The following is a 19,920-nucleotide window of genomic DNA, read 5'->3' on the forward strand; positions in this document are numbered from 1 at the left end:
ATGGGATCTAAGCCAAATTACCAGGAGTCAATAGTAGGCTCACAACAATGAGATTGAGAGAGGAAACAAAGAAAATACAGTTGACACTAACAAGGATGTTAGTAAACACACGCAACAAAGAACACTGGAGAAGACTGTCCCATTTACAGTATTATAAATTACAAGCTCTTATGGGCTGGTGCTGTGCTTGTAGACGTGCAATTGGGATCAGATATTAGCGTATGATAAGTATGCTCGTACTTGAAAAGCTCAAATTGTCTCTTTATATAATTAAAATTACCTGGATTCTTGTATCACAAAAGCAAGTGACTATGAATTAAATTACTACTTTCCAATAATTTTACTGATTTATATTAATTTCATTATCTTAATTTTAAATAAAATATGGATTTTGTAAAGTGATGCAATATAAAGGGGTACTGGTCAAAATGTCTACAGAAATGTAGTTGCCATCCTGCAGAATAAAGGTCAGGGTCAAATATTTTTCTTTGCTATCCCTATAATCTGTTTCCTTTAAGTAAATGATCACAAGTTTTATAAGAGTTTTGTCCCTTTGGATTAAATTCCAATGAAAGGTTTTGTCAGGCACATTTTGTGTACCAAAACACAGCCAACATTGTTAGGCTGTTCCGAGAAAGTAATCAAACATGGATTACTGGAGTAAAACTGAAATGATTATAAAGAGACTTGAAAACTATTTCAACTGAATAACTAATATAGATCACCAATGCAATGAACTTCTGACAATGTTATACCCGATGTTGTCTGTCTAATGTTTTTTCCTTTTTTGTTGTTACTATATTTTTATTACTTAACTGAGTAATTTTGTCAAGAAGACAAAATCAGGAGCGTGGACAAACACAATATTACATGCTATAAAAGTTTGTATCAGCTTTTATTATAGTTAAACATAATCTTTTTCTTCTACCTTAAAAGTCTAGAAAACAGCAAACTTAAAGACCTCCAGCAAGTCAATTTTTGACAAAACACCTACTAAGAGAGTTATCTTCCTTACAGTTGAAGATAAATGCCCAAAGCAAAATCCTGTAAGCTTTAGTAGCCTTGTAGAAAAACACATAATATCAATGTAGATAAAATGCATATAGCAAAAGCTTATATTCTCTTTTGATTTTTAACACACTTCAGCAACAGTTTAGGAATAAGATGAACTACAAGAAAACTGTTCTAATATTAATTTCTTTTGAATATCTTTTCACTTTTTGGAAAATCTACAATATTCTTTAAGATCAGACTGTTTCATTTTGTATTTTTAATTGCCGTTTCTTAACAATTTAAAGTATAGGTTTATAGCTGATCTAGACAGCATTAATTTTGAATTTAAATTTATACTTATCATATTACAGAATCATAGAATGTCTTAGGTTGGACCTCAAATATCATTTACTTCCAACCTCTCTGCTGTGGGCAGAGTTGACACTCATCAGATCAGGCTGCCCAGGGCTCCATCCAAACTGGCCTTAAATGCCTCTAGAGGTGGGGCATCCATAGCTTCTCTGGACTGACTGTGCCAGTGCCTCATCACCCTCTGAATAAAAATTTTCCACCTAACATCTAACTTAAATCTTCACCTTTAGTTTAAAGCCATTCTCCCTTGTCCTGCTTGCAAGTTCCCTTCAAGTATTGAAGGTCTCCCGAGAGCCTTCTTTTCTCCATTCTGAACAAGCCCGACTCCCTCAACCTTTCTTCATAAGAGATGTGCTTCAGTCTTTTGATCATCTTCATAGCCTTCTATTGGACCTGTACCAACAGCTCTGCATCATTCCTGTATTGGAGGCTTCAGCCTTGGACAGAGTAGTCCAGATGGGGCCTCACAATGAGAGACTAGCCTCCCTCACCAGGCTAACCATCCCTCTTTTGATGCAGCCCACAATACTATTGTCCTTCCAGGCTGCAAGAGCACAATACTGGCTCATGTTCAGCTTTTTGTCCATCACGATTTTTAAGTTCTTCTCCACAGAGCTTTTCTTCTCACAAACTGTATTCATATCCAGATTTTCCATCCAAATGGAATGCCTTGCACTTGACCTTGTTAAATCTCATTAGGTTCTCGATCCCACTTTTCGAGCCCTTCCAGGTCCCTCTGCATATGGTCTCTCCCTTCTAGTGTGTGAACTGCACCACTCAGCTTGGTGTCATCAGCAAATGTGAGGAGGATATGCTCAATCCCAACTGTCTATGCTATCAATAAATATATTGAAGAGCACTGGTCCCAAGATGGACTCTGGGGGACACTACTCATAATCTGCCTCCACCTGAACATAGAGTCATTGACAACAATGCTCCAGCTACAAACAGGGCCAATTCTTTCTCCATCACATAGTCCAGCCTTCAAATCCATATCTCTCCAATTTAGAGGTAAGGACATGACACTAAAACATGCCAAAGCTCTTCTTTTTTTGTTATTACAATATGAGTAAAGTGAAATTTATTAAACGATAATGTAAATTAAATGTAATAAAATGTACATATTTGTCATGATATTTACTTATAGAATTCGTTGAGTATATTCATGAGTGGTGTTACCCCCAGTGATACTGGGGTCCTGTCCTGTTTCATATTTTTATTGATGATCTGGATGAGGGGATTGAGTACATCCATTGTAAGTTTGCAGATGACACCAAGATGGAAGGAAGTGTCAATCTGCCTGATAGTCAGAAGGCCCAGCAGTTGGATCTAGAAAGGCTGGATAGCTTGAGTGAGGCCAGTGGGATGAACTTCAGCAAGACCAAGTGCTGAGACTTGTACAATAATTTTCTTTATATTTCAGAATGGTACAGCTTCTCAACATAGAACCTCAGTTGCAACACTTGAAATGCTCTCACATCCAGAATTTAGAAGCATATGTCAGCATCTATCTTCATTTGTACTGGTAATATACCTAAAATTTTTTAATAAATAAGTGTATTCCGTAGAAAAGAAGAAATACACACATAAATCAATTCATCTCTATTCTTTTTTTTAAAACCTTCTCAATATTATAGTTCAGAGCTGCAAAACAAACAAACAAACAAACAAAAAAAAACAACTAAGAAATGTTTCTCCATTACTCAGAGGAAATCACAATTACTGGTAGTAACTAAGAGAAGAGGTAAGGAAGTGAATAGTTTTAATAAAATTTGTGAGATTCCCTAGAACAAATTACATGGATAATCAAGTTAAGCAGTGAATAACAGAAATTGAAACCAGTAAATATCTAGTTTTTCTCTTTCATTTATTTCACTATTTAATTCATTTACTTACTACAAGATTTTTTCTCTTTTTTCTAATTATCCTAACATTTCATTTTTAAAAGATAATATTCAGCTGACACTGAAGAAGAAGTGAATCCTGTCAACTAATGTTCTTTGTCAAGTAGTTGTCTGAACAACTATGTAAAAATCTCAGCTCTTTGATGAGTACTACATTTAAATAATTTATCATAGCCCTAGTCCTTGGAACTGTAAGGAGATATGGGAAAGAGAAAACTTAGACTTGTTCAAAACAAGTTAGAGGCAATATTATTGCATTCCTAGAAGTGTAATATGGTATTGATGAAACTTAAACATGCTAATAAATGATAAAAGCCTCCATATCATTTAGAGAGCTCTTATAGAAATGTGTTGCTTTCTTTGAACTAACACTACACAGGTATGTCAAGGGCACTGAAGAATCTTCTGATACCACAAGTAAGAATTCGGCTATTTAGAATAGCATTTCAAAATCCTTCAGCACAGAAAAAATTGGAAAAGACAGATTTTTTTCCCACTCCAATATACACAAAAGGATTTTATAAGGATAGTCGGGAATTACCCGACTAGATAAAACTAAATACATAACAGAAAGAGTAATCAAATGTAAAGTACACTTATTTTCATATCATTCATAGACACTATTCAGATTATTCCCTCAGGACATAGGTAGTTACATGAACTCCAAGAATTCCTCTGAAGGAGGAAAGAAGTAATTCCTGCTATTGTTGACAATTACAATCACTGGCAGAAATTAGACATCATACAAAAAATACATATACATATATATATATGCACATATGTATGTATATATCTATAATATTGTCCCAGAAGACATTTCTATTGCATTGTGTAGCTTTTTTTCTTTTCTGTCATTAAAATCCTTGATAAATTTACCCTGGCCCTTTTCCACGTGCCTTAATATACTGATTTGTGGGTGCAAATACTTCTGATGTTATTTAGTTCAGCCTCTTGCCCTTGTTTAGAAACCATAACGTGCACAAATGCTTTCATTTATGATCTTTCTTCTGGTCATTTCCATGTTTGCAGTGCTCCCCTGCCATCATACAGAAGGAAAATTATACCTTATAATACTTTAATACGATTCTGCCATTACATTATTGACTGCCAAATGCTTTTTCACAGCCTATAATTTTATAGCCCTGCAGTTGCATTTGAATAGCTCTTCTAAGCTCAAAAGAACAAGGACAGAGCTAAGAAGTAAAAATGCTGGGTTTAACTACCATGGTATCTCATCTTAGTATCATAGAATCAGAGAATCAGAGAATAATAGAATCATAGAATGACTTGGGTTGGAAGGGACATGAAATTATCTAGTACCACCCTCCCTGCCATGAGCTGAATTGCCAACTGCTAGATCATGCACCACATCAGACTGTCCATGGCCCCATCTGACCTGTCTTGAACACCTCCAGAAGTGGGGCATCTACCTCCTCTATGGGAAGCTTGTGCCAAGATCTCAAAACTCTCTCAGTGAAAATTTTCTCCCCGTCTCTTTTAGTTTAAAATCACTCCCCTTTATCCTATCATTATCTAAAACTTTAAAAAGCTGATTTCCCTCCTGTTTATAAGTTTTGTTTAATTATTGGAAGGACAAATGATATCTCCCCAGAGCCTTCTCCAGGCTGAACAAGTTCCCTCAGTCTGTCTTGCTCCAGCCCTTTGATCATCTTTGTGGCCCTCCTCTGGACAAAATCCAAAATCTCCACAACTTGTGCTCTGGGTGCCCCAGATCTGTTCACATTACTCAAGATGTGGCCTTGCAAGGGCAGAGTAGAGAGGGACAAAAACCTCCCTTGCTAGATTGGACACCTTTCTTTAGATGTAGCCCAGGATACTGTTGTCCTTTAGGACTGCAGGATGAAGTTCAGTGTTTTCATTTACCCAAGTGCTTCACTGAAGGGCTGCTCTCAATGAGCTCTTCTTCTAGTCTGGGATTTCACAGACTAAGTGCAGGGATTTGCACTACTCCTTGTTTAATGTATTGATATTGTTGTTTGTCAACCTCTACAGCCTGCTGAGGTCCCTCTGGATTGCAAAGTGGCGCTCTGGTAAACCAGTTCATCTCCCCAGTTTCATGGCATCTGTAAATTTAGCCCTTAATCCAGATCATTAATGAATATATTGAATATGACTGGACTCAGAACTGTTTCCAGGGATATTCTGCTTGTTAGAACTCACATATAATAAAACTAAATGAAGCATTTATTATTCAACATATTTTTATTTCAATTTTTTTTCTTAAACTCTTTAATTCTCAGAGTACTTACAAAACAAATTAAAAATAAATTCCAAATATCCTGATAAATGAAACTGCCACTCTAACTTTCTATAAGAAGTCAAAAGGAAATGTAAGAGTCTAGACTGAAAAAACTACTAATAGAACCACAGTAAACTGTATAAAGGAAGAATGATTTCAACATGTCTGTTAGTAAAAAGTTGAAAATATCATAGATACACATTTTTAATTTCACCTGAGAATTACCAACTCCATATTTATTTTAGAGAAGAAAAGTACATGTTCAAATGTATAATTCACTCACTTAACTGACTATATTTTCCTTGAGACATATTTATTTAGAATATTTCCACTGTCTCAGGGAATATATCAGTGATCCTGTGCTCATTGCCTTCTAGTATGATACCCTGTTTTTGGTACAATCTCCTGAGGGGACAAGAATGTCTTTGATGTCAGCTCCAGTGATTTCACATTATCAAAGGCAAGGAAAATTAATGATAACAGTGAAAGGAACTGCTAAGCACTGTCCTAGAGATCTGAATTTCACATTCCCTAAACACAAGCCCTATAGGATCACCTTCCTGAATACCTCTGCTAGTTAAAAGATAACTTGATAGTTTAATTCTTTTCTATAGCAAGAAACACAATCTTTCATGATGTCTCTGTTACTAATGGGTAGCCTTTGAGCAACTGAGAACAGAATGGGAGATATTCACTTTGTGATTTATAGTTTAACTTTATGAAATGCTCAGAAGAATGTTTACTAGAATTTCAAGACTTTCAAAAAATTACCCAGTAAATTAGCGTTATCACCTTACAAATACATATGTATATATATAATGGTTTCGAAAAATTAGATGAACAAAGTGAATACATAGATCTGATTTAAAAAAACAAGTTTGTAGAAAGCATGAGTTAGAATTTCAAATACTGCCAAAAGTTTCAATCAATATCTTTTTGAGGTACATTTATTTAAAAGTGAAGTCAGTGTACTTCTATATCCTCATAAAATTTGTGTAAGTTTCTAAATGCTTGAAAAAAATAACCTATGTTAGATATTGCTAAAGTAGTCATATTTAATGCAAAAGTCACATGCCATGCAATTATGAAACCACAGGAGTTCTCTAACATAAATAGAAATTTGGGCTTGTGACATATATTCTTGTTTGTGGTACCCTCTCAAAACAAACAAACAAATGTTTGTTACATGGAATGTAGCTTAGAATCTATAGTGTATATTATAACACTTCCAAGCAATGTGATAATTGAAAGAGTAGGGTAGAGTGGTGCCTGTTATCTCTTAATTCATTTAATTCAGAGCTCCAACCACTACAAAACAGTGAAGAAAAATCTAGATGTGCTAACAATGTTGTGACAGTAAACAATAGAATTCATAAACTTTTATTTCCTCTCCAGATGTACGCAAAATGCTGCCACTTCACAGCAAAATGGAGTTGTCAGATGTATTTCATAGTATCACAGTGTAACCATGGTTTGAAGGGACCTCCAGAGGTCATCTATTCTGCCTCCACATGTAAAAAAGACAGTGATAATCTATTCAGAAGGCTGAGGAGTATTTCCAGTCATTTGTTCAGCTTTCCAAAGACAGAGATTAACACTTAGCTGTAAAAATAAACTACATCACAGAGCCTAGTTTTCAAAGAGTAAAAATATTTTATTGGAAATACAACTGCAACTCTTCAATGTTTTGATCCACTCTTCAATATTTAGGCTATGAAGAAGAATGGCACAAAATATCTAAAAATGTGCTACAAGTCCTTATATTTCTAGGGACCATCCACCTCTAGTGTGCTCAAAACACTGCTGCTTTTTTAGGCCCTTTGGGCCATATGCTTGCTGACTCTAAACAGTAAAATGTGCTACAAGTCCTTATATTTCTAGGAACCATCCACCTCTAGTGTGCTCAAAACACCATTGTTTTTTAGGCCCTTTGGGCCAAATAGATACTGATTCTAAACAGTAAAAAATAAACATGAAAAGAATGAAGGTTCACTTGCAAACATATGGAGTGAACAGGAATCACACAATCAAAGAGACAGACTAAGAAAATTCTCTTTTGCAGCAGGATAAAGATAGGGATGACTGAGTTTTGGGAGGCTTCAAGAAGAGGATGTTAGAATATGAGAAAATGTTGTAGTAAATACGTGAACAGTTAGGTAGAGTCCTACCTCTCTTATCTCATGTTGGAACTCATATCCCAGGTGAAGAAAATGGTTAGTTTATGGGCCTTCTTGATAAACTCCATTTTAGTGCTTGTAAAAGTGGTGAAAAAAAAAATATGTAGTGTATGGGGAGTGGATAAAGGAATTTTTCCTTTATTCATATTCAGCATTTTGTGTTAGCTAGATATATTGGAGACTGACAGACACAGGTTGGAGTTTGCAAGCAGAGGCAAAACAGGTGTGGGACATCATAGACAAAGGCCAGTGAAATGAAATATGATTCCTTAGTCCAACATACTTCTCTTATTTCATTGTTTACTGATGTTAGTCACTTGACCTTGTCACTCAAGGCAAAAAAATACTCCTGTGGTAAACATAAATTTTTGTGATACAGAAATATCTTATAAGGACCATCTTCCTGCTATATACTGAAAGCAGGATGCTACATGTCCTGAACATCTTTGAGTTGAAAGTGATCTTATTTGTAAGGTAAATTATCTACAGCATAGGATATGACTTCCAAGATAAATTTTGTTGTACACTTCACAGCTTTCTTTCCCATCTTTAATATAATAATATTCACAGGTAAAATACTGTTATGTTACACTGAAGGTAAAGAAAGGATATGTAGATAATACTAATTACTAAGGACTGAAAGTGTGTTAATATATCAGAAGTAATATAATTATAATAATGCTTAAGAATTTTCATAGTAACTTCTGCCAGCTATCTTTATTTATTAGAAGTCCAAGAATCCCAATCAAAGACTAGGGTCTAATTGTAATTTTGTAATTGGGGTCTACAACCATGTCCCATAAAAGTATATTTCATTCTAAAGGAAAAAAAGCACCTTAGGATTGATTTCTCATTGGTATGTTATCCACTAACTATGATTTAATACTTCATAGTAAAGTATATAATAATTCAATATTAAATCCTTAAAAATATTTCATATATAATGAAGTAGTATGTAAAAATATTGGACCCCTTATTTAGGCATTTGGAAGTTTACAATAAAAAACAAATCTTGCATACTGTATTTATATAATACAACGGTTACTCATGAAAAAGTGGTATAAGTAATATACTAAGGCACGTCCACTCCTTCACAGATTTTTTACTTACTTGGGTAAGAAAACATACTGAGAAACACTTGAAAAGAAAAAATACTGCATCAATTTCTCTATGAGAAATCTTAAGAAGAAGGTAACTATAAATAATTTTGTTATATTAATATAAGCTGACTTAAGCATACTATGCTTCTAGGTGAAGTTTCAGATTTTTATTATACAATCTGATTTGTGAGAGATCCATGTAAGTAAACTCAAATGCTTAGTAACAGAATTTTTTTGATTGCCTCCTCCACAGACACAGATCAAATGAAGGTGGGCTGCTATTTCATGCATTTGACTTGTTAATAAAAATTCTGAATATTTGCAAGATTGAATCACTTTCTATATACTGCTAATTTGTTATCCATCAATATTAGCAATTTGCATCTCTGAATATATTAAAAAATATAGAAAATTTAACAGAAAAATAAACACATGACAGTGATGAATAAATGGATGTCTACATTAGACAGCAGTGTCAATTAAACTACATTGGATGATACTTTGTCAGTATGTCCATTTCCAGCTTATATGAAAACAATAAAAATGCTGTCAGTCAGCTTTCAAATCACTCAGATAATAAATAGCTAGCCTTTGCTTTTTTAGCAATCTAAAATATTGACCTATAGTAAGTTTTCTTTTACCATTATAAACTTATACAAATAAGCATTTTATCCCATACTGCAGTGAAATTCTTTATTATTATCTTTTAGCAAACTTGTTAAATTTGAAAATGAATACATTTGGAGTATAACAGTCTGCTAAATTTTCATCCTCAGAATATTGGCTTTTTATTGTTTTCAGTATGTTCATACGAAGTAATAATGTATAAAAAATGTAATTCACTAAACAAGAGTGGAAGAAGCATTACTAGGCTTTTATTTTATTTTATTTTTAGATAAGAATAACAATTCCAGAAACTGTGATTTTTCAAGGTTCTTAACACACTGAAAAAAAATGTCAAGGTTTCTGGCCTAGAGAACTTAGACTAATATTTAATCTTTATATAAGAAGGCTTTTAATAGTAGAAAGAAAATATTTTATAATATTTAAATACTGAGTTAACCCAGTGATTCAGTGGGCACATCTATTCATCATTTTGTGTTTGCTTGTTTTTATTAGATCTTGTACTCCAGAGTAGGTTTTAAGGTGATTGCAGTTTTTATGAAGAAAATACTCCCGGAGAGATTTATTTGAAATTGCTCTGACCAAATATGGCCTTAAAATTCCAAGTTTTTAACAGTTTTCAACATCATAAAGATCAGGTCTCTGAAGACTTCAAGCAAGTTTTAGATTTACTATAGAAAGAACTTCCATAAGTACTTACGCAGATCTTTATAGTCTTGTTAGAGAGCAACCAAAGTAAAATGCCACTGGATAGTTAGTATGCTTAATTGTTTAGGGAGCTAGAAAGTAACATTATTATTATTATTATTATTATTATTATATACTATTATATAATATATATAAAATATATATATAAATATAATAAAGAAGGTACTATATAACAATATTGTAAAGAAGGTCTGCAATTAAAAATGATTCAGATTTTTCAGATAAAAGATCATTTCCTGGCTAATTATTGAATGTACAAATAGTGTAAAATTGTTAAGATAAAAAAAGGTTGTAAATAAAAAGTTGATTTTTTGCTCCAGTATAATCTCAAAAACATATTTTTGTTGCCTTTTCTAACTTGCTACATTATTTCTTCATGTAATGTCAACGCAATTTGCACTGATGCCAAAAAGAAAATTCCTAAATTTGTTTCAGTAGGGTTGGACTTTCTAACATGAGTTGCATTGTGGGGAGTTTATCCATAACATCTTCAATGAAAAGAAACCGTTGTCTTTATATTCTTTATATTCTTTACATATAATTCTAACTGTATTCTTTATAGTCTTCCATGAGTAAGAATATAACATGACAGATAAACAGCATGCCTTTTAGTTTGCTGTGCCAAATAGACTATATAACTAAGGTTAGAAACGATATTCTTGCTAACAAGTTCATTTTTCCTTAATTTAAATAAAAAGAAATTTATCATGTTTATAATCAGATGCCTTTTCTTTCTCAAAAATGACAAGTAGTTGGAAAGATTTCAAGGAGAGATTTTTAACAGGTAGGGCCCATCTCTTCTTGATTGCCTAAGAATGTGAAGACAAGCAATTATTATTTCCATATAAATTAAATTATTTGTCAGTCAGGAAGTATTAGTGGGTGTGAATACAGAGTAATAGATTGGCAAAATATTCTTATTATTTCCATGATTTCTGACCCTTGTGCTATTATGAATTGCACAGATGTACCAGAGAAAGCAATTTGTTATTGCTAAAATTTCAGACATATCTGCAGAAGGAGAACAAAACTACAAAAGTTAACAAGAAAAGAACCTATTAAACTTGTTTAAACTTGATCTTTTATGACTTTTGAATAAAGAAAGATTCACATTATTCCGTGATTACTTTAAATTAATTCAGTAGAGGACAACACACTCTAACAGTAGCCATGGCCATGAGGAAACAAACATGAAGAAGAAGGAAATAATGTGTGAAATGCTGAAAAGGGATAAAAAAAAAAAGTGTTCTAACAGAAAAAGATTATCACTGTTAAACTAAAATAAATACAGGGTAAGCAAAACAAAACCGATGAGGAATATAAAGAAAATTCTTTTTCTTTTTTTTCCCTGACCTGGTGCAGCTTTTGCCTAATAAGGAGATATATAGTTTCTAACATCTTGTTGTGTGTTTTGTATGTGTGTATGTGTGTGCACTGTTGTTTTTACTGTTGTTCTTTGATGGTTTTTGTTTGTTTTGTTTTAAATTGGCAGCTTGTTTGTAGAAGAGATTTAGTTTTGAATTTGTTTCTTCATTTAATATGATTCATAATTTCTGTATATGCATTAGTGGGAAAAATGAAGTATCATTTGTCTTTTTCATCTTTAAAATCAGTGAATATCAATACTCTTCAGGTTTTCTCTGGTGCATATTCTCTGTGCAGCCAGGTGCTGAAGTATATTGCTTTTCTTCTGTAGCAAGTATAAGTCTCCTGACTTAAATACTAGATGCTTTTCCTGGGGAGGAATAAAGATTATCTTGACATTTGCCTGCATTATGTTCTTCCACAGATGAATGAACTATTATAACATCTTCCACCTAGTAAATGACATGCTGACATTTTATTTTAGATGAGTACAAACACTTATCCTCTAATAATTGCCTAGGTATAGAACCATTTGTTTTAAAAATAAAACACAAAACCAAACTTATAGTTTAATGTAGCTAAGAGTTTAAACATTTCATGTAGAAAGAAAGAACTTTAGAGAATGGCCTGTCTTGGTACTAGTAAGAATAAAAAAGGGAGATAGACTAAAACTATAGCTCATTAAAATCCTAATAAAGAAGTAGGGAAGGCAGCAAGTAAAAATAAATCCTTTATTTCCTTAACATGTTCAAACTGATTCTGAAATCAATGATAGCTTTTCCTGCATGTCAAGATTAAGTTTTAATGCTTTGTGTTTGCTTTTTCTTTCCCCCTTTAAAATATAATTTGTAATTTTGGTTTCCAGACAAAGGTTTTTGTTAGAGCTCCATCTGTGTAAAAATCAGAAAGAGACAAAGAAACTTGCATAAACCTTTGATTCTGCCCTTTATTCACAGACACACACACGATATTTCCCAATTCTGCAGAATAGGAGACATATATTAACACCAGTCACTGCTCATAATTCCCGCAGTACACAGGCACAGTAGAGTTAAACAAAGATGAAGATATAACATCAGTTCTAACTGGGCTAACTTTGGTGTCTAAAGGTCAAAACCTTAGGTTTTCTGAAAAGTGGTTGTAGTTCAGCAGCCACTATTACTGGGCTTCTGTGGCAGAACAGTAAAAATCCATTTCCAATAAAAGACACTTACAAACCATCATATCTTCTTTCTTTCTTTTATTTATTTGGCCATAAGAAACAACACATGAATATGTAAAACCTACATTTTAAAACATGAACAGCATGTGGAAAGCCATATGTCCAGAATCTTATGGTCTCCTAACCAATTGTCTTGTAGATTCATGCGGAGTTTATATGGACATATCTGATTTTTCATTGTCATTTATTTTGTTTCCTTTTATCTTCTTTTGCTTTGAACTAGGGTGAGAAACACTACTTTATTTTATACATACACAGACCTCATCATTTCAGTGTTCAGCATGACTCAAATTAAACTAAAGGCCATATTATTTCCTGTATGAATATCTTTGACATTCAAACTATTGTAATTAAATGTAAGCTCGTGTCATGTAAAAATAAAGCTCCGGATTCCGTATATACAGTCCCTCTGGATTACAAAACTGTGGGAGAAATGGTGTTTGATACCCTTTTCTTTTATCTTTTCTTGTAGATACAGTAATTTTGTCCATACACGGTCTGCTTTTAATTGGGGCTTTGTATGAAATTTTGTATCCTTTGATACAGGATTTCAAAGCTTTCTGGAAGGCTGCAATGTTACTAGAAATGGTCACAAGAAGACCCTGAAGTATCATCATCCTCATGGTCAGGAGCATCAAAATCTCTTTAGTTGATAATCTGGTGAAAATGTCACTGAGATCACAGTAAAACTAAACTGTAGCTGTGATTGAAGATTGTTAGAAAAACATAATTGCTTAGAAAGAGAGCAGAGTTCAGGCCTGTGATAATTTTTATTTTCTTCATGTTATGTTATAGACATTGCATGGTGATCAAGTGACTAGTTTCATTAGTTGTTTTATTATTATCATTACCATTAATATTATTATTATTATTATTATTATTTTGTTTTATAATTAATTCCTCCTTATTGTAGGTATAGACAAGCCATTCTACTATACTGCAGATTTTATAAACTCTACCAGTTAAGGACTGATTTTTCCTTTTAATTCAGTCGTATTAGTATGTAATTCCCATTGTACTGGTTTACTACAATGCAGGTGGTTGTTGTGGTTTAAACTGGCAGGTGGATCAGCACCACACTCATTCCTTCCCTTTCCAGGGATGGGGGAAGAGTCTCAAAAAAACTGCATAGCACTTGTGGGTTGAGTCAAAACAATTTACTAAGATAGAGAAAAGGAAAAGGATAATAATTATGGATATATATCTATATAAAACAAGTAATGCACAAGTGTTTGCTCACTACCCCCTGACAAATCAGTGTGTACGCTGTTTTTATCCAAGAAGAAAAATGTAGAAATGTAGCATTTCTGAAATGATGGTGGAGCACAAATAAAAACATTCAGGCACAGCTTATCAAGTGTGTAGTCACACAGGAGTTGCGCAGTTCATGAGAATCACAGAGCAAATTCTAACCAGTTGTCCAAGCTAATGTATTTGTGAAGATGTGCAAGAGGCCTTTGGGCTTTGGTGGCTGGTGGGACACTGTCCAGAGAGACCTCGACAAACACTAGCATTGGGCACAGGTGAAGCTCATGAGGTTAAACAAAGCCAAGTGCAAGGTGTTGCATCTGGATAGTGGCAACTCCCACTACCAGCGCAAGCTGGGAAGAAAGGACAGAGAATAGCCCTTCTTAGAAAGGGTTGACGGTATTGGAAGATGGTAAGCTGGACATGATACAGCAGTGTGACCTTGCAGCCCAGAAAGCCAACTATATCTTAGGCTGAATCAGATCAAGGATAGCCAGATCAAGGAAGGTGATCCTGCCTCTCTATTCTGCACTGGTGAAACCTCAGCCAGAGTACTGCATCCAGATGAAGAGTCCTCAGTACAGGAGAGACATAGACCTGTATGAACATGCACAGAGGAAGGTCACAAAAATCACAGAATAAAAAGATTGAAGGGATGGAAAACCTCCTTTACAAGGACAGGCTGAGAGAGCAGGGGCTGTTAAAACAGGATAAGAGATAGCGATCTTTCAGTATCGAAAGAGGGTGATAAGAAAGAAGAGCAAAGACTCTTTAGCAGGAACTATTGTGATAGGTCAAGGGGAAATGTTTTCCTACTAACAGACGGGAGATTCAGACTGGATATAATGAAAAAGTCTTTTATGATAAGAGTAGTAAAGTACTGGAAGAGGTTGCCCAAAGATCAAGTAAATGCTCTGTCCCTGGAAACTTTCATGGTCAGTCTGGCCCTGGCCTTGAACAACATGATCTAGCTGTAGCTGTATCTGTTTTTTTTTTTTTTTTTTTTTTTTTTTTTTGCGGGAGAGTAGGACTGGACTACCCTTAAATATTCCTTCCAACTGAAATGATTCTTTGGTTCTATGATTTACTAATAGACCTATTGCCTTCTTTAGAGAACTAATTGTTTTCTTCTAATTCTGAGCAAAGCTATTATTTCCAGTTTAAAAATAGCAACTGAAAAAAAAAAAATAAACACCCAGTAATAGTCTCTGTGGATTCTCATTTTACAGATCAGTGTTGTAAGGTTTAACTTTTTCATTTCCAATTAAAAAATCATCTAAATTGATCAACATGGATATTATGTCAAATCACTTCTTAGTTTTTCATTTTTTTCCACATGCTTCACAGCTGAGATTTGGGTGCAAATAAATGTTTACAGTTTGTATTGCCATACTACTTCTGTTTGCACAAAATATATTCCCCCAAGGCCCTTTCAATACATTTAAGCTGTAGAAGAAAAGGGCTGAATGAAGAAATTTGTCAACATTGATCAAAGCTGACATTCAGGATACCCTTCAGAGGCCTTCTATGCCAATTTTCCTCACCATTCTTCTTGCAAGGCTTCTCATTTGTTTTCATGATTAGTGATAAACTTTCCTGATGTACACTTTGTATCCAGCTTTTGATTCCTTAAGTGTGGGAATTTCCCATCTGAACCTTGCCAAATTAATTTTTCAGATTAATTTTCATCATAGAAAATTGCCTATTCAAGTGCAATATGGATATTCTGCTCTAGAATATTTTAGCAGTGCCCATATACTGCTCCAATTTCAATTTTTCATGCCAACTAATGAATATTCATATAAACACTTTCCCTTCAGAAAAGTTTAAGACAATTATCAGTTAAATAGGAGAAACTAATTTTGAAGTACTACAACTAGACAACAAAGGTATGAGTCACATACAATGGATTTTTGACCTTGATAAATGAGGATCTCTATCTCATAAATAGTGGCACAGAATTTTCAAAGTTGATTGAATCACACTGTGATTTTACACAGTGGAAGGAACAAACATGCCAAGACAGCACATTAAGAGAGCCTACAATTGAAGAGATGTCTGGCCATAACTTTATATTCACACGATGCAGAATGAAATATACTGACATATATCTATGTTCTCTGAGTACAAGCAATATAAATCAGTGACTAATACCTTTTTATAGGGAGAATTATATAGATAAGAAAAACATGTAGTTTTGAATAACCATGAACGACATACAACTAGCAACATATAGTCAGAAGTCAATCTTAAATGTGATACAAGTTAATGCAATTAAAATAACTATAGCATATGCGGAGTTTCTTAGTAGATGTTATTGCTAGTCTGTTTGTGATTTGTTTTAGTTAATTTTGGTTTGACTTTCTTTTAATGAGGAGAAATGTAAAAGCGGGCTTTCATATTGGAAGAGAATCAAAAGGTGTTCAAGATAAGATATAGTAAATGCTAAAATTTAATTCCTAATTCTGATAACTTACTACTTCAATTAGCTGAACATGTTAGAATCCACTTAGAATAGAATCATACAATCCTTAGAGTTGGTAGGGACCTTAAAGGCTGTCTCCTGCAATGGACAGGAGAAACTTACCAGGCTAGTTACAGTAATAAATAAATTACATTACCTCTAATGTAAATTACATTACTACAATTACCTTTAATTACATTTTCCAGTTTTCCCATAACCCCAAGTGTAGGGGGATTGCTCTTCTCAAATAGAACAAGCAAGCATGCGTGATGAACACAACATATAAGATATTGAGATATTGTAAAATAAAGCAAAGCAAACAAAACAAACAAGCAAAAAAATAAATAAATGTAAAAAAAAATGATGTGGAAATAATTCCAAAACAGTTTTAAAAGAGTTCTGTATTTTCTGAATTTTAAGTCATCTGCTGTGAGTAGCCAGCCTGGCAACCAGATGACTTCTGTTTTACACAAAGTGCTGATCTTTGACATATCCAACTGATTTTTTCCTTCACGTTTGCTTGTTCAGTGCTCTAAAAAATTACAGAATCATAGAATCATCAAGGTTGGAAAAGTCCTACAAGTTCATCCAGCCCAACCATCCACCTATCTCCAATAGTTCTCACTAAAGCGTATCCCTTAACACAATGTCCGAATGTTCCCTGAACACCTGCAGGGTCAGTGACTCCACCACCTCCCTGAGCAGCCCATTCCAGTGCCTGAATAATAAGGCATGAGTCATAAATATAAATAAAGCCTAGAGATCATTTGGTAGAACAGCTGGAAAGTTTTTCCTTAGCTATTAATTTAATTGCTATGTAAAATCAGCAATAGGAAAGTTCCCAACAAGAGTGAAGTAAATAAAATGATAACATACCTGTCTTTCTGTCTTTCTGTTTTTAAGTGAACTGTGAGTACTTCTGCTTGGGTACAGAAATGCTAACATTCACCTATACATCCATTACATTCAATGCCTGGGAACTGATAGCAGTTTTTACTTCTGAAGACTTTGAAGACTCTTACTTCTTTTTTAATGCCTAGCATGAAGTCAATTACACATGCTTTCTGAACTGATCTGAAGATTTAAAATGCTAGACTCATAGTGCAAAGATAAGAGACTGGGAAAGAAACAACTTTCCAGTACTCTTGAGATTATCTGGGATTTATGCATGCTAATAAGGATGAAACTTGGCTCACTGGAAGCTGATTTGCTGAAGTTCCATTTCTGTACTTAGAGCATGTATATATATGCATAGATAGTCTATGGGAATCAGTGTGGGCATATAAGGAAATATGCAATGGATTTTCAGTAGATGAATACTTGGTAACAAAATGTCAGTAAGGTAGAAAATACAGCCTTGGGTCTCAGTGACATAATTGCAGCACTAATCAAGGAAAATGCAATATTCTCTGGTAAAGTTGACAAGCTTGAGAATTAATCCAGGATTAAGCATTTCACGATTACTGATTTCCCTGTGAGGAAAAGACTAAGAATTTAGTAATATTTCTTGAATTTCAGAAAGATAAAGCAAAATATTACTTAGTTCTAGAATTATACTATTCTCCTTGTGTATGTTGATGTTGTCCAGATATCTTTCCATGACTGTTCACAAAACTTTTTATGAAACCTTAAAATATATGAATGAAAATCCACTTTGACTGTATAGATGTAGATTCTGGTACGTGTATTCCTCCTCCTGTGTTATGTAATTATAAAATAACTTCTCCATCCAAACATATAAATAACTATTTACACTAGTCTAAGTATTCAGTGTAACAGTTATGTCCTAGAAGGCAAACAGAGCAACTAAATAACAGTCTTGCTCTTCTATATTGCTTATTGCTGTACATCAGATATGTTATCAGAATGAACAAGTGAAAACACACGGAACTTGTATGTGTTGTCACTTGTGTGTAACTACCAAGGAAAGGCTAATTCTATCTTTTATTCATGTTTATCATTCCACTCTTAAGATCTGGTTAAATGATAATGATTATAAAACATAGAACTCAATTTCTAAATCTCAGATAAAAGCCCATTCAACATAACTACTTTTCTCAACAAAGAGATGCATGGATTGTTGGCAGTGTTCCCAGAAGAATATAACTTTTTATTACTTCAAACTTTTCCTGTGAAATATTATTTTAACATTTCATCTTATAGCTTGTTATGTTGAGAGGAATGAGAAATTCCTCAAGAAATTGAAGCCAGTATTTCTAACACCACTAGCCCTACAACCGATCTGTACCACAGGAAGACCAATTCTCACTTATTCTCCTCAAGGACAAGCATAGCTAATTTATACTTTAATGATGTGTCACTGAGAAATTATGTGATTGTGTTCTATTGGAGAGACAGAGATCATCACTTTTTTAATACTGAGAAGGTTTAAATTGTCACAACATGCCAACTTGACATGAAGTCAGCATCACATTTACCTGATGTATGTCTGCATGTCTTTGCCCAGTGAAAATAGCCAAACATCAGCCACAGTGATTGTTTAGAATTCATAAAATAATTTACTGTGTAGAAAGATGGGGAAGATGAACAACGTAAAGTTTATTTTTGATTTCCAGCACATTTGCTTAAGTCAACATGGAAGATGGCACCTGTTGTAGTTTAGATTTGATTCCTTTTTTTTTTTTTTTTTTTAATGAAGTATACTTTTTGACTTAATTTAAGGAAAAAAAAATGGAACAAAGTATGTCTTTTCTTATGCTTAAAGACATCATATCCGTTTTTCAAAAAAGATGGGATGTAAGCTAAGGATTTGCAAAGGAAATGACCTGCTGACAAACTGGACGAGGGGTGTGGATAGTTATCACATTTTGGAGTCCATGGTCAGAATAAATCTGTGCCCCTAATTTTTTAGGCTGCGAACTGTCAAGTGAGAATGTATTTTTAAAGTTTCGGGCAGAAGATAAATGGTTTCAATATGTAACTTATACTCCAGTATGGAATTTCTCCAAGTAAGAAAGATATTTTTTGTTAGAAAAGTCAGTGAGAACCTCTAGAATTACATCATTATTTATGAATCTAGTACCAACTCCAAGTACTCTGACATTAGAAACTATGATGAAGTTCAAAATACTTGAAACTTTTCAAAACACATTTTTAAACCTGCTATATTGGAAGATAAACATTAAAAAAAAAAAAAAAAAGAAGAGAAAATAGTTCTAATTTTAGCTCTTCAGTAGTCAATAGCTCTTTGGCAATCAAGAATTGAAAAATGAGATTTGTCAGAAAAAACAGCATAGCTATGTATTACAGTGGTAGCTGAAGTGGAATTAGAGATATCTAAAATGGGTGAAGTGATGTGAGGATAACATCTGAATTTCATCACCAGATTCACATAACTACTATGTGCTGTAAAGCAGAGAAAAGTTTAAGGGATTTCAAGGAAGATAGTTCAGTGATTTTGTAGACATGGGTGTCAGATTTGAATCAGTGGTTTGTCCAGTTACACAAGGTGGCTTGTTAGAA

This window comes from Tympanuchus pallidicinctus, unplaced genomic scaffold (genome assembly GCF_026119805.1).
Source record: "Tympanuchus pallidicinctus isolate F22 unplaced genomic scaffold, pur_lepc_1.0 scaffold5, whole genome shotgun sequence".
In the NCBI taxonomy this organism is placed as follows: Eukaryota; Metazoa; Chordata; class Aves; order Galliformes; family Phasianidae; genus Tympanuchus; species Tympanuchus pallidicinctus.